At 39.1% G+C, this 9,402-nt stretch overlaps 3 pseudogenes; 1 reads left to right on the top strand and 2 right to left on the bottom strand.

Annotated features, from left to right (window-relative positions):
* The first annotated feature begins 234 nt into the window (after window positions 1-234).
* On the top strand, window positions 235-2,660 carry LOC145401682 (uncharacterized; annotated as a pseudogene).
* Window positions 2,661-2,696: 36 nt separating this feature from the next.
* On the bottom strand, window positions 2,697-6,483 carry LOC145401681 (uncharacterized; annotated as a pseudogene).
* Window positions 6,484-7,683: 1,200 nt separating this feature from the next.
* On the bottom strand, window positions 7,684-9,164 carry LOC145401680 (uncharacterized; annotated as a pseudogene).
* Between the last annotated feature and the right edge of the window lie 238 nt (window positions 9,165-9,402).

Below are 9,402 nucleotides of genomic sequence, written 5' to 3'. Positions count from 1 at the left end.
AGAGAAGGAAGAAGAAGGTGTTGGAGGCGCGTTCGTATTGTTTTATTCACCATGACAAACTTTGTCTGTCCTGTGGGTGATTGCAAATTTTATTCAAGACTGAAGCAGATTCACGGCACTAAAATAGTTAAAGGATAGGCCAGGTTCCCATCGGCTAAGCGTGAAGCAAAGAGAAGAAAGATGTGGGAGGAAAGCCTCTAGAAATCATGCTGTCTGTTCTTTGCATTTCATAGGATGGGAAGAAAATGGACCGACTCCCGATCATCCAGATCCTGTGCTATTTGCGTACAATGGCCGGGGAAAAAATTGGCACAAATATCCATAAACAAGAACACCAAACAGTGTCAGGCAAATAAGATCCTAGATGAACCAGATCAGGCTGATAGTACTTCAAGATCACCATCTCTACAGAGTAGTGGACAAGCATGCCATTTGGAAGAGGTGGCTGAAATTGAGAACGTCCAGGACTGGTCTGAGGTTCAAGTATCAGACCAGAATGATGATCATCCACCTGAGCCTATTTTGTTTACAGGTAATCTCTAGGACCTTCTAGGCCCTGTGTTATGTTTTGTGCATGACATGTTAATCTTGACTGAATTTAAACTATTTGCATTGTGCATTATTATGGCAATTAGTCACATATTGATAACTAAAGTGACAAAATGTGGGTTAGCTTTCTGTCCACTGATTTCCTGATTTTTATTCATTTTTTTGTGCTTTGAAGGAATTTGGTTGTCAGTTCTGTTGCAGGTGATATGAAATTGTATTCATACCAGGCTAAACTAAAACTGGCAGAAATTATTTTGCAACAGAAGTGAATACTAAATTCATTCAAAACATTTTTTTTTTTTTTTTTTTTTGGGGGGGGATGCTTTTTGTGATTCCAACCTTTGGTTTTGTGAGAAAAGGGGAATGTTTTTACTGTATGCAAGTTATGCATTACCAATAGTATGATTGAGGTATTTTACATTTTCAGTTCCTGATGTTACAAAATTGACAGACCACACATACACTTGCTGTAGTGAGAGTGATAGAGATGATGTGGAACCATCAGATATAGGAGTGCAGACAGATCAGCACACCCAGCAGTGTGAGGTGAGCCCTTTAAAATTATTGTTTTACATGATGGTACCAGCAACTCTGAGATTACCTGAATAGGTACCAAAACATGTTTTGATGCTGTTTTGGGTCCTCAGAGACCTCCTTACCAAGTGCATTACTACTCCAGATACACCCAAACTTTTATGCAACTCTGAGATTACCTGAATAGGTACCATATACTGTACTCTATTACCCAAACAACTTTCATGTATCTCATAGAGCAGCAGAAAATGTACATGAATACTCCAGCATAAACAAAAGAATCTTTCATGTAATTCAGAAAAGAATCAAACATTATTTTTGATATCTTACCAGAACTTCTGCATAAAACTATTGTTTTTTAAGTACCCTACACTACACTATACTTCCAAGAACACCCAAGCCTGTCACATAAGACAAAATGCACTTGTGTTATAATCCAACACACTTTATAAAACTGTATACATTAACCATGTAGGATTACCCAGAGTTTCTATAATCTTTGTAGCAGTTTGTTATATTATTAATAGGTTATCTGGAAGATAAAATCCCTGAGGGTGCTGGTTGGTCAAGTGGCTTGTATTTGCTGTGCACGTCTCCATTTCATGGTGTTCATGTATTTCATTGTGCAAAACAATTGGAAGACATGATCAGCTTATAACTTTTCTTTCCTCAGGTGGATGACTGTGCTGCAGAAACAAAAGGAGCATTCTGTCAGGCCTTCATCAATAGGATTCTGAAGTCTAACGTGTCTGTTAAGAATTTCACAGGCATTAAGTCCCGGGAGTGCCTGAATTCCATTTTCAATTTGATTGACAAAAGTCACAGATATTTTTTATTGGAAAGGACAAAAGAGAAGAGATAAGAAATCTTGTAAAATTCTTAAACGTAGGGACCTTTCCAGATATCAGGAATATTTATTGACACGTATTCCTTCGGAAAGGTTTTAATTAATACATGTTAGGAGAGTTGTTTGAAATATCAAAAACCTTAGTAAGCAGTATTGTAATAACATGGATTAATATACTTCATACGGTATTAAAGGACTGGCTCGTATGGCCCAGTGCTGCACAAGTACGGGCAAGTCTTCCTCCAGATTAGCCTGCTTATTATGCTAACACCAGAACAATCTTAGACTGCACAGTTTTTCACAGTTAGACCAGGAAATACTACTGCACAAACATCCACATACTCTGCATATAAAAACCATAAAACACGTTAAAGGTACTTGTAGGAATTATTCCAACAGGATTAATTTCCTTTATATCTAGCGTGTATGGCGGAAATACTTCAGACAGATACATGGCGGAAGCTGAATTTATCGACAAAGTAGAACCTGGGGATGCTATAATGGTGGACAGAGGATTTAATATTGGAGATCTGATCCTACAGCGTGGTGCTAAGCTTCACATCCCCCCATTCACTAGAAAGAGGGAAGGGGTAAAGGCAAGAAGCTCAATCAGAATGAAATTGCTAAAACTCGAAGCATTGCATCTCTCCGTATCCATGTTGAGCGGGCTATTCAGAGAATGAAAACCTTCAAAATTCTTGAGCAGACAGTCGAATGTAATTTGTTGTAATCATCGCTGTGTTCTGCAATATGCTGCCTCCACTAGTTAAGTAGTCATCAAGTACCAAGATATTCGAGTATATACCTGTACTTGAATTTGTTGGTTTGTGGAGGCAGCAGCAATGATCTGAGTGCCTTTCATGTCAGTTTGAGCCTTGACGTAAAGGACTCTTGATATCTGGGTGTATATCGTTTGTAGGTATAGTAGCAGTGCAGCCTGTGATTAATTTTAAGGATTTGTTTCGTATGGTCTGTAGGGTGTTGTGTGTTTTAATGAGGTTAGAGGTCCAAGCAGGGATTGTATATTCCATCACAGCATATAAATTGTTTGTATACTGAGGTGGTTTCTTTGTTGTGTCCGAATGTTGCATGGGCAAGTGATCTTAGGGCTGTAGTTTGATAAGTTAGAGTTAGTATTAGTTTTGTTTGTATATGAGTATTTTAGTATTTGGTGTGCTATTTTTTTGTATGTTAAGTTTTCCATGCTGTGTAGGTGAGGGTGCTCACCATGTCAAGGCAAATTTCCCTAGGCCCAGGCTCCAACATTCTTCATGGGGCACCACAGGATTATATGATGAATGAATGAAAAAATTCAGTTAAACCTTGATTCTGTAGCTTTCTCACTTTTACCCTTTCTCTGTATTAGCACTGCAGTGTTTACCAGCTACAATCCATATTTAATGTCATATACCTCTACCAAACATAGTATGACTCTCATGCCGCAATATTAATAATGGCTTCTTTGTTCAAGACAAATGCAAGCTATTCCAACTTGTTTCTATAAGGATATCTTTAAATGCATGAAAAAAAATATTTTTACAAATATTTTTCTGGAAAATATGGAACTGTATGCTGTCACTCGTTGGCTGTTTGTACAGAACTGCCATAACCTCACTAATGCTCCTAACTGGGGCACTTTGCCCTCCAGACCTCCCAGAACATTAACCGTACCTCATCTGTTCAACGAGAGTAGACAGTAAATGTAATTTGTGGCCTCTAATCGACTAAACTATTGTATTCATAGCTGTGTTCTGTAATATGCAGCCTCCACTATACCCTTTACTCTCACATGGCCTAAAAATGCCATCTCTTCACCTACAATACTGAGTTGGTACAAACGCTTAATACTAGAATTTGATCTGTTGTCAAGGTATTTTATTATTCCACCACTGAGCTACAGGAAATATGCTGCAGAATGAGGAAAAATGCAAGCTATTGAAACTTGTTTCTATAAGGGTAACTTAAAATGCATGAATAAATAATACTTCATTTTAAATATATGCCTCTGAAAAAGAAAGTTATGTACATATGATGAATTAATGTCATCAAGAACTTTCACACACTAAAATAACCATGGCACACGCCACACACACCAGATACACACAGCTTCCTATGCAGATGATATAACACACGTACACTTCAAAACACAAACAGCTGCACACATCCTTCAACCTTACAGCAACACACTACAGGAATGGTTCACCACAAACAGGCTCAAAATAGCCCCAGCCAAATCTAATGTACAGTGACCCTTAGCACAAATTGGACAGCAGAACACAGTGACATTCCACACTTCACCATAAACAACACTCCCCTACCACACCCACACCCACACATACACACAAAATCCTTGGTGTAACATACAATACATCAATGTCATTTAAATAACACAACACAAACATTAAAAATAAAATAACACCAAGACTCAATGCCTTGAGGTCACTTGCCCATACAACATTCTGACACAACAAAGAAATCACCACGACAGTATACAAACAATATATACGTTCAGTGATGAATTATGCAAGCCCTGCTAAGGCTCCTAACCTCGTTAAAACACTACAACACTCTATAGACCACATATAATCACAGCCTGCACAGCTACTACACTCACAGACCACCTACATCAAGAAACCAAAGTCCTCTAAGTCAAGGATCACCTAGACATGAAAGGCACCCAAATTCTTGCTGCAGCCTCCACAAACCCACACCATCCACTACACTACATGGTAGCACATCCACACACACCAAGGAACATCAAAACAACACCCAGCACACGATATCATACACAAGTACTGCCATCTCTCTCCCCGTCGCTCGCCTCAGATCAGCTTCCAGATGCATATCCATACTCAAATCACTCGCCGCTCCGTTCACTTCCTTCCCTTAGGGACTCGGGGCTGTTCGGCCAGACTGCCTAGGGAACAGCTACTACCCGAAATCCATAAAACACACAAAGATCTAGCTTTTGTTTATGAGGCATAAACCGTGGCTGTTCAATGTATATACAGATGGAGTTGTGAGGGAGGTTAGTTTATGTGAGGACTGCAGGACTGGTGGCCAGGTTGGAAAAAGTTGGAAATAAATGGAGCATTCGGTGACATGGGTGTATGCTGATGATGGAGTGCTGTTAGGAGAATGTGAAAAGGACCTCTACATGATGGTTAAAGTCAATCCATTTTATCAAGGCAGTTTGGGTGCAGTCAACTTAGGAATGTAAATCGGGTGTAAATGCCAAATCTTTAATTCTATTCAACAAATTTCATATTCTTAGCTATTAGCTACTTCTAAATGAATTTAAAATAGTCCATATAGATTTGAATCTATAAAAAAGCATTATTTCTTCTCCTCTGAATGATGTGCTTATTGAGGATAAAAAGTCCAAGGCCTAGGTTAGCCACACCCAAACTGTCTTCATAAAATGGGTGGAGTATATGGCGTGGGAGAAGAGTTAAGCAGTACTGTATGTGGGGGAGCTGGAAGGTAGAGGCAGAGCAGTGAATGGTAAAATGAGGGAGTATTGGTAGAAGGTAGAGAGGCAAGAGGCAGAGCATGTGTGGTGTGGGAGAAGAAAGTTGAGCAGTTTATCAAGGAGAGGGAAGGTACAGGTAGAGGGATGACTGTTACAGGGAGAGAGGTGTGATGCAGCCTGAAGACTTTGTCTGGCCATCCATCACCTGTTGTGAGTTCCCAGGACATCGGAGATAATGATGATGATTTACAGTGAGCCAAATAGCTTTGGCTCAACAAATTTGTTATAAAATAATATGCCATTGCAACCTCCTTTTCAAATCTTTTCTCATCGAAGTAAATTCTGACAACAGTTGTGAGGACTTTTCTGTGTGAACATAACAAAATCACACCATTTATGCCCAGATACACCTAAATGGGTTTGAATTTGTGTATACCATGCGGAGGATGTTTTGAGTCTTACACTGCCTGCACTGTCAATGGTGACATGATATTTTCCTTGCTGAGCTATTTCTGTCTCAGTGAGAGGTCTTAAGTCTTGACTGTAAGGGCATTTAATTTCTAGGAGGCCTGTGCCACAACACTTGCACATGACAATGCCATCTGGAGATGTTCTGAAAATAGGATTGAGTATATATGAACAGGCCACAATTTTCTACCTTAAAGCTGGAATGTGATTTTTTCATATGCTCTTTGTACAGTTTCCTAGCCACAGGTCCTGTTTCCTTGCCATACTTAGTAGCAGCATTGCCAGGGAAGTGTGACAACCCCATTATTCCGTTAACTATATAATTTTCACTACAATCACGTGCATAACGAACTGCCTTAAGGATGGTTGTAGAAGAAATTGCCCCAATCCTCTGCTGCTTCCACACTGATGATTTTGACTGGGCTGTTGTTTTTTCTTGTATTAGCCTAATGTCTGCTTCAGATAAATTTTGCTTAACGAAATCAGAAAAGCAGCCGCTGAAACCGACATCTTTATAAGCCTTGGCCAGCTCAGGAATAGTGAGAGGCATTTTTTCCTGTTTTGTAGGATCAAATACCTGAGCAAGGACGGACCCAGAGCCATGGCTAGCCATAAATTCAGTGAACAGCTCAGCAGAACTATAAGAACTTGTAAAGTTACATGCCTTATAGTACTCTGAGCGTGGAGGAAATGGTCGCGCACGTTTCGTGTTCTGTAAATTATGAAAATGATGAAATATCCGTGCAATGCTGGTTCCATTCTCACTTCCCTATTCCTTATCACTGCTTTCAGTGGGCTACTGCTGCAACCTGTCATGCAGCACTTACTGTACTCACTTCAGTAATTGAAGTTCCTCACACCTTTCTTTTAGTTCTATTAATCTAAGCTTTTGGACATAATTACAACATACTAAGCTTTGGTTGAGTTATATTACTTTGACTTAGCTCAGAGAACAAGCCACTTATAACTACAAGAACAGCAATTAAAAATACCAGTCCCCAAAATTGAACTTCTTAGAGGCTGTGGGATCGAATAAATTAAATAAGTAGCAACAAATCCTTGTAACTGGCTGTCCTAAACCATCTTTTCCATATGTCCTATTTTGGAATTCAAATCAAGTATCCCCCATGGTCATTTTCTTTACACAAATTTTTCTCCTGTACTAGTAATCTACCATTTTTCTCCCTTCTCCACTAGTAATTACCATTTTTCTCCCTTCTCCACTAGTAATCTACGATTTTTCTCCCTTCTCCACTAGTAATCTACCATTTTTAACTTTCATTCCCCAACTAACTTCTTTGGCACCCTATCTAACTCTCTTGACGTCTTTCCAGAACATTTTCTTAATTTCCCTCCACTTTACACTTAAATTCCTTCCAGTTTGCTCATCCACTCTCTTTTTACTCTTACTAATCTTTTCAGTTCTCTCAGCAGATAACTCTTCCGTCTCTCAACTTCCTCCACACCCCTGTTTCTCATCTACTCACTATATGATTTCTTCTTTTGTGCCACAGCCTTTCTCACCTCCAGCTCACCATGCTGTTCCCTGCATCCCCTTTCGTCTTCTCTTCACCCCACACACCAACTCACAATCTAACAGATTTCTTGTGAACATCTTGCACACATCTTCCACGTCCCCCATCTGCTCCAATCTACAGTATATTTACCCAGTCGCTCTTCCACTTCCCTCTTATATTCTGAAAATTTTCCACAAATTATCCAACAGGACAAACATTTTAGTCATACAAACTTTGCACCATGATAATTCTCTCAAATAAATACTTCAGTACACATCACAAAAATACTGTACAAGTTATACACACCTAAAGTCTAGGTCAACAGCCTTAACATGTTTAGCCGTCCACCGAGGTTTGTTCCATGTTCCATGTGCACGGCAGGTCCGTACATGTTTGTCTCTCAGAGAGTTCTCCCGTTCTTGGTAAGAAATCTGCCACAGCAAACATCAGTGCTACAGCATGTTTGCATCCTCCGTCATCTCTAACAATATGTAAGTAAATAAATATGGTGTTGCTCACCCACACAAAAATTTTCATTTCCAATTTCAGGGCCCATTACTCTCCACAGTTGTGATTCCTACTGAAAGTTTGATATAGCACTATAAATTTTGCAGTCTTTAGAGGTTAAGATACACAAGTTTGTAATTTATTTGAAGATAAAATTAGAGTTCCTTAAACTATACCCCAAAAAAAAAGAACAATGTTTTCTCTATAGTTTAATTTGTTTATTTATTTATTTATTTTTTTGAGACTGTTGGCACATCCTTGGGCAAATTGAGACTCCATATTTGTTACCCAGCAACCCAGTAATACTCTCCTGAGACTTAAAATATGCCTTAGGTATCAGTAAACATCAGTTGGAACCTCGAGAAAAAAAAAGAAACCTTATGTGATAAATTCCCAGTACATCCAAATGGCTTTGGGAGTCTGGAGGTTAGACCAAGGTGTTTTCTATGGTTTTGGATGTGCTTTAACAAATCTGATCATTTCTGTTGCAATCCAAAAAAAAAATTGTTCTTGTATCAGCAGAAGTAAACAAAACAAACCAAACCTAACCAAAAGTATCCCTAAATGATATTTCAGGGGGAACACACACAAAAAAAAAATATATATATATAACATCCAAAGCCATTTGGGTGTACTGGAATGCTACATAGCAACTTAATAGTCTATGTGACGATGGTGAAGCAATTTCTATCAGACTTTTGGAAAAAAAAAAAAATAACATTAGTATACTCACCCTGTACACTGACAGCCAGCAGACTCTATGGATCCTTTGGCTGACAGTAGGAGCCACACTTCATAGGGCTTTTCTGTTTGTGAGGTTTGCCTAACAGTTTCCTTTCACATATGAGAACCCGAAGTCCACATGCTTCATCTGGACATCACTATGTGCTTATTTGAATACAGCTGATAGCCTCTCTCCTTCTCATATCCAGCAATTCTGGTTGCTGACCAACCCATTCTTTTTATCAAATATATGACAGTATGCTGAAGTCAGGTGAGGTAGAGAAAAGAGGTTACTGTCCCATGCAATTAAGGTATGGGGATCAGGAAATATTTATTGTTTTCCATCGATCTCAACAGTTCTTCTTTTAGCACCTACTTCACTTCCATCATCCACTTCTAACACTTCTGTTAAGTCTGGGTTCTTCATAGACTTCTCCACCATGGACACAAAATCACGCTTGCAGTAACCGGAGTGTGGTATGCTACGTGCCTTAAGGTAATTTCTGAGGGCAACGGTTGTCCACTTCCTTACATCCTGTGCCTCCATACTGTCGCTGCTACAGATTTATGACCTCTTTATAAACTGAAGCTGAAACGATGAATGGCAGGTCGAGTACATCATAGCGAGTGAAAACAGACGGCTGTTTTGATTGGTCGGAAAACTTGTTGTACCGGAGGCAACATCTAAATACCGACATGCCCTCTTGGAGTGAATTAAGTTTAATTCTTACGCACAGGTAGTTTAATTTGTTAGTATAAATTATAACAAGTTATTGGTTAAAGAT

Source organism: Coenobita brevimanus, chromosome 56, assembly GCF_032717465.1.
Source record: "Coenobita brevimanus isolate Jiangsu-jjx chromosome 56, ASM3271746v2, whole genome shotgun sequence".
Lineage (NCBI taxonomy): Eukaryota > Metazoa > Arthropoda > Malacostraca > Decapoda > Coenobitidae > Coenobita > Coenobita brevimanus.
This window is presented reverse-complemented; position numbering and strand designations above follow the sequence as displayed.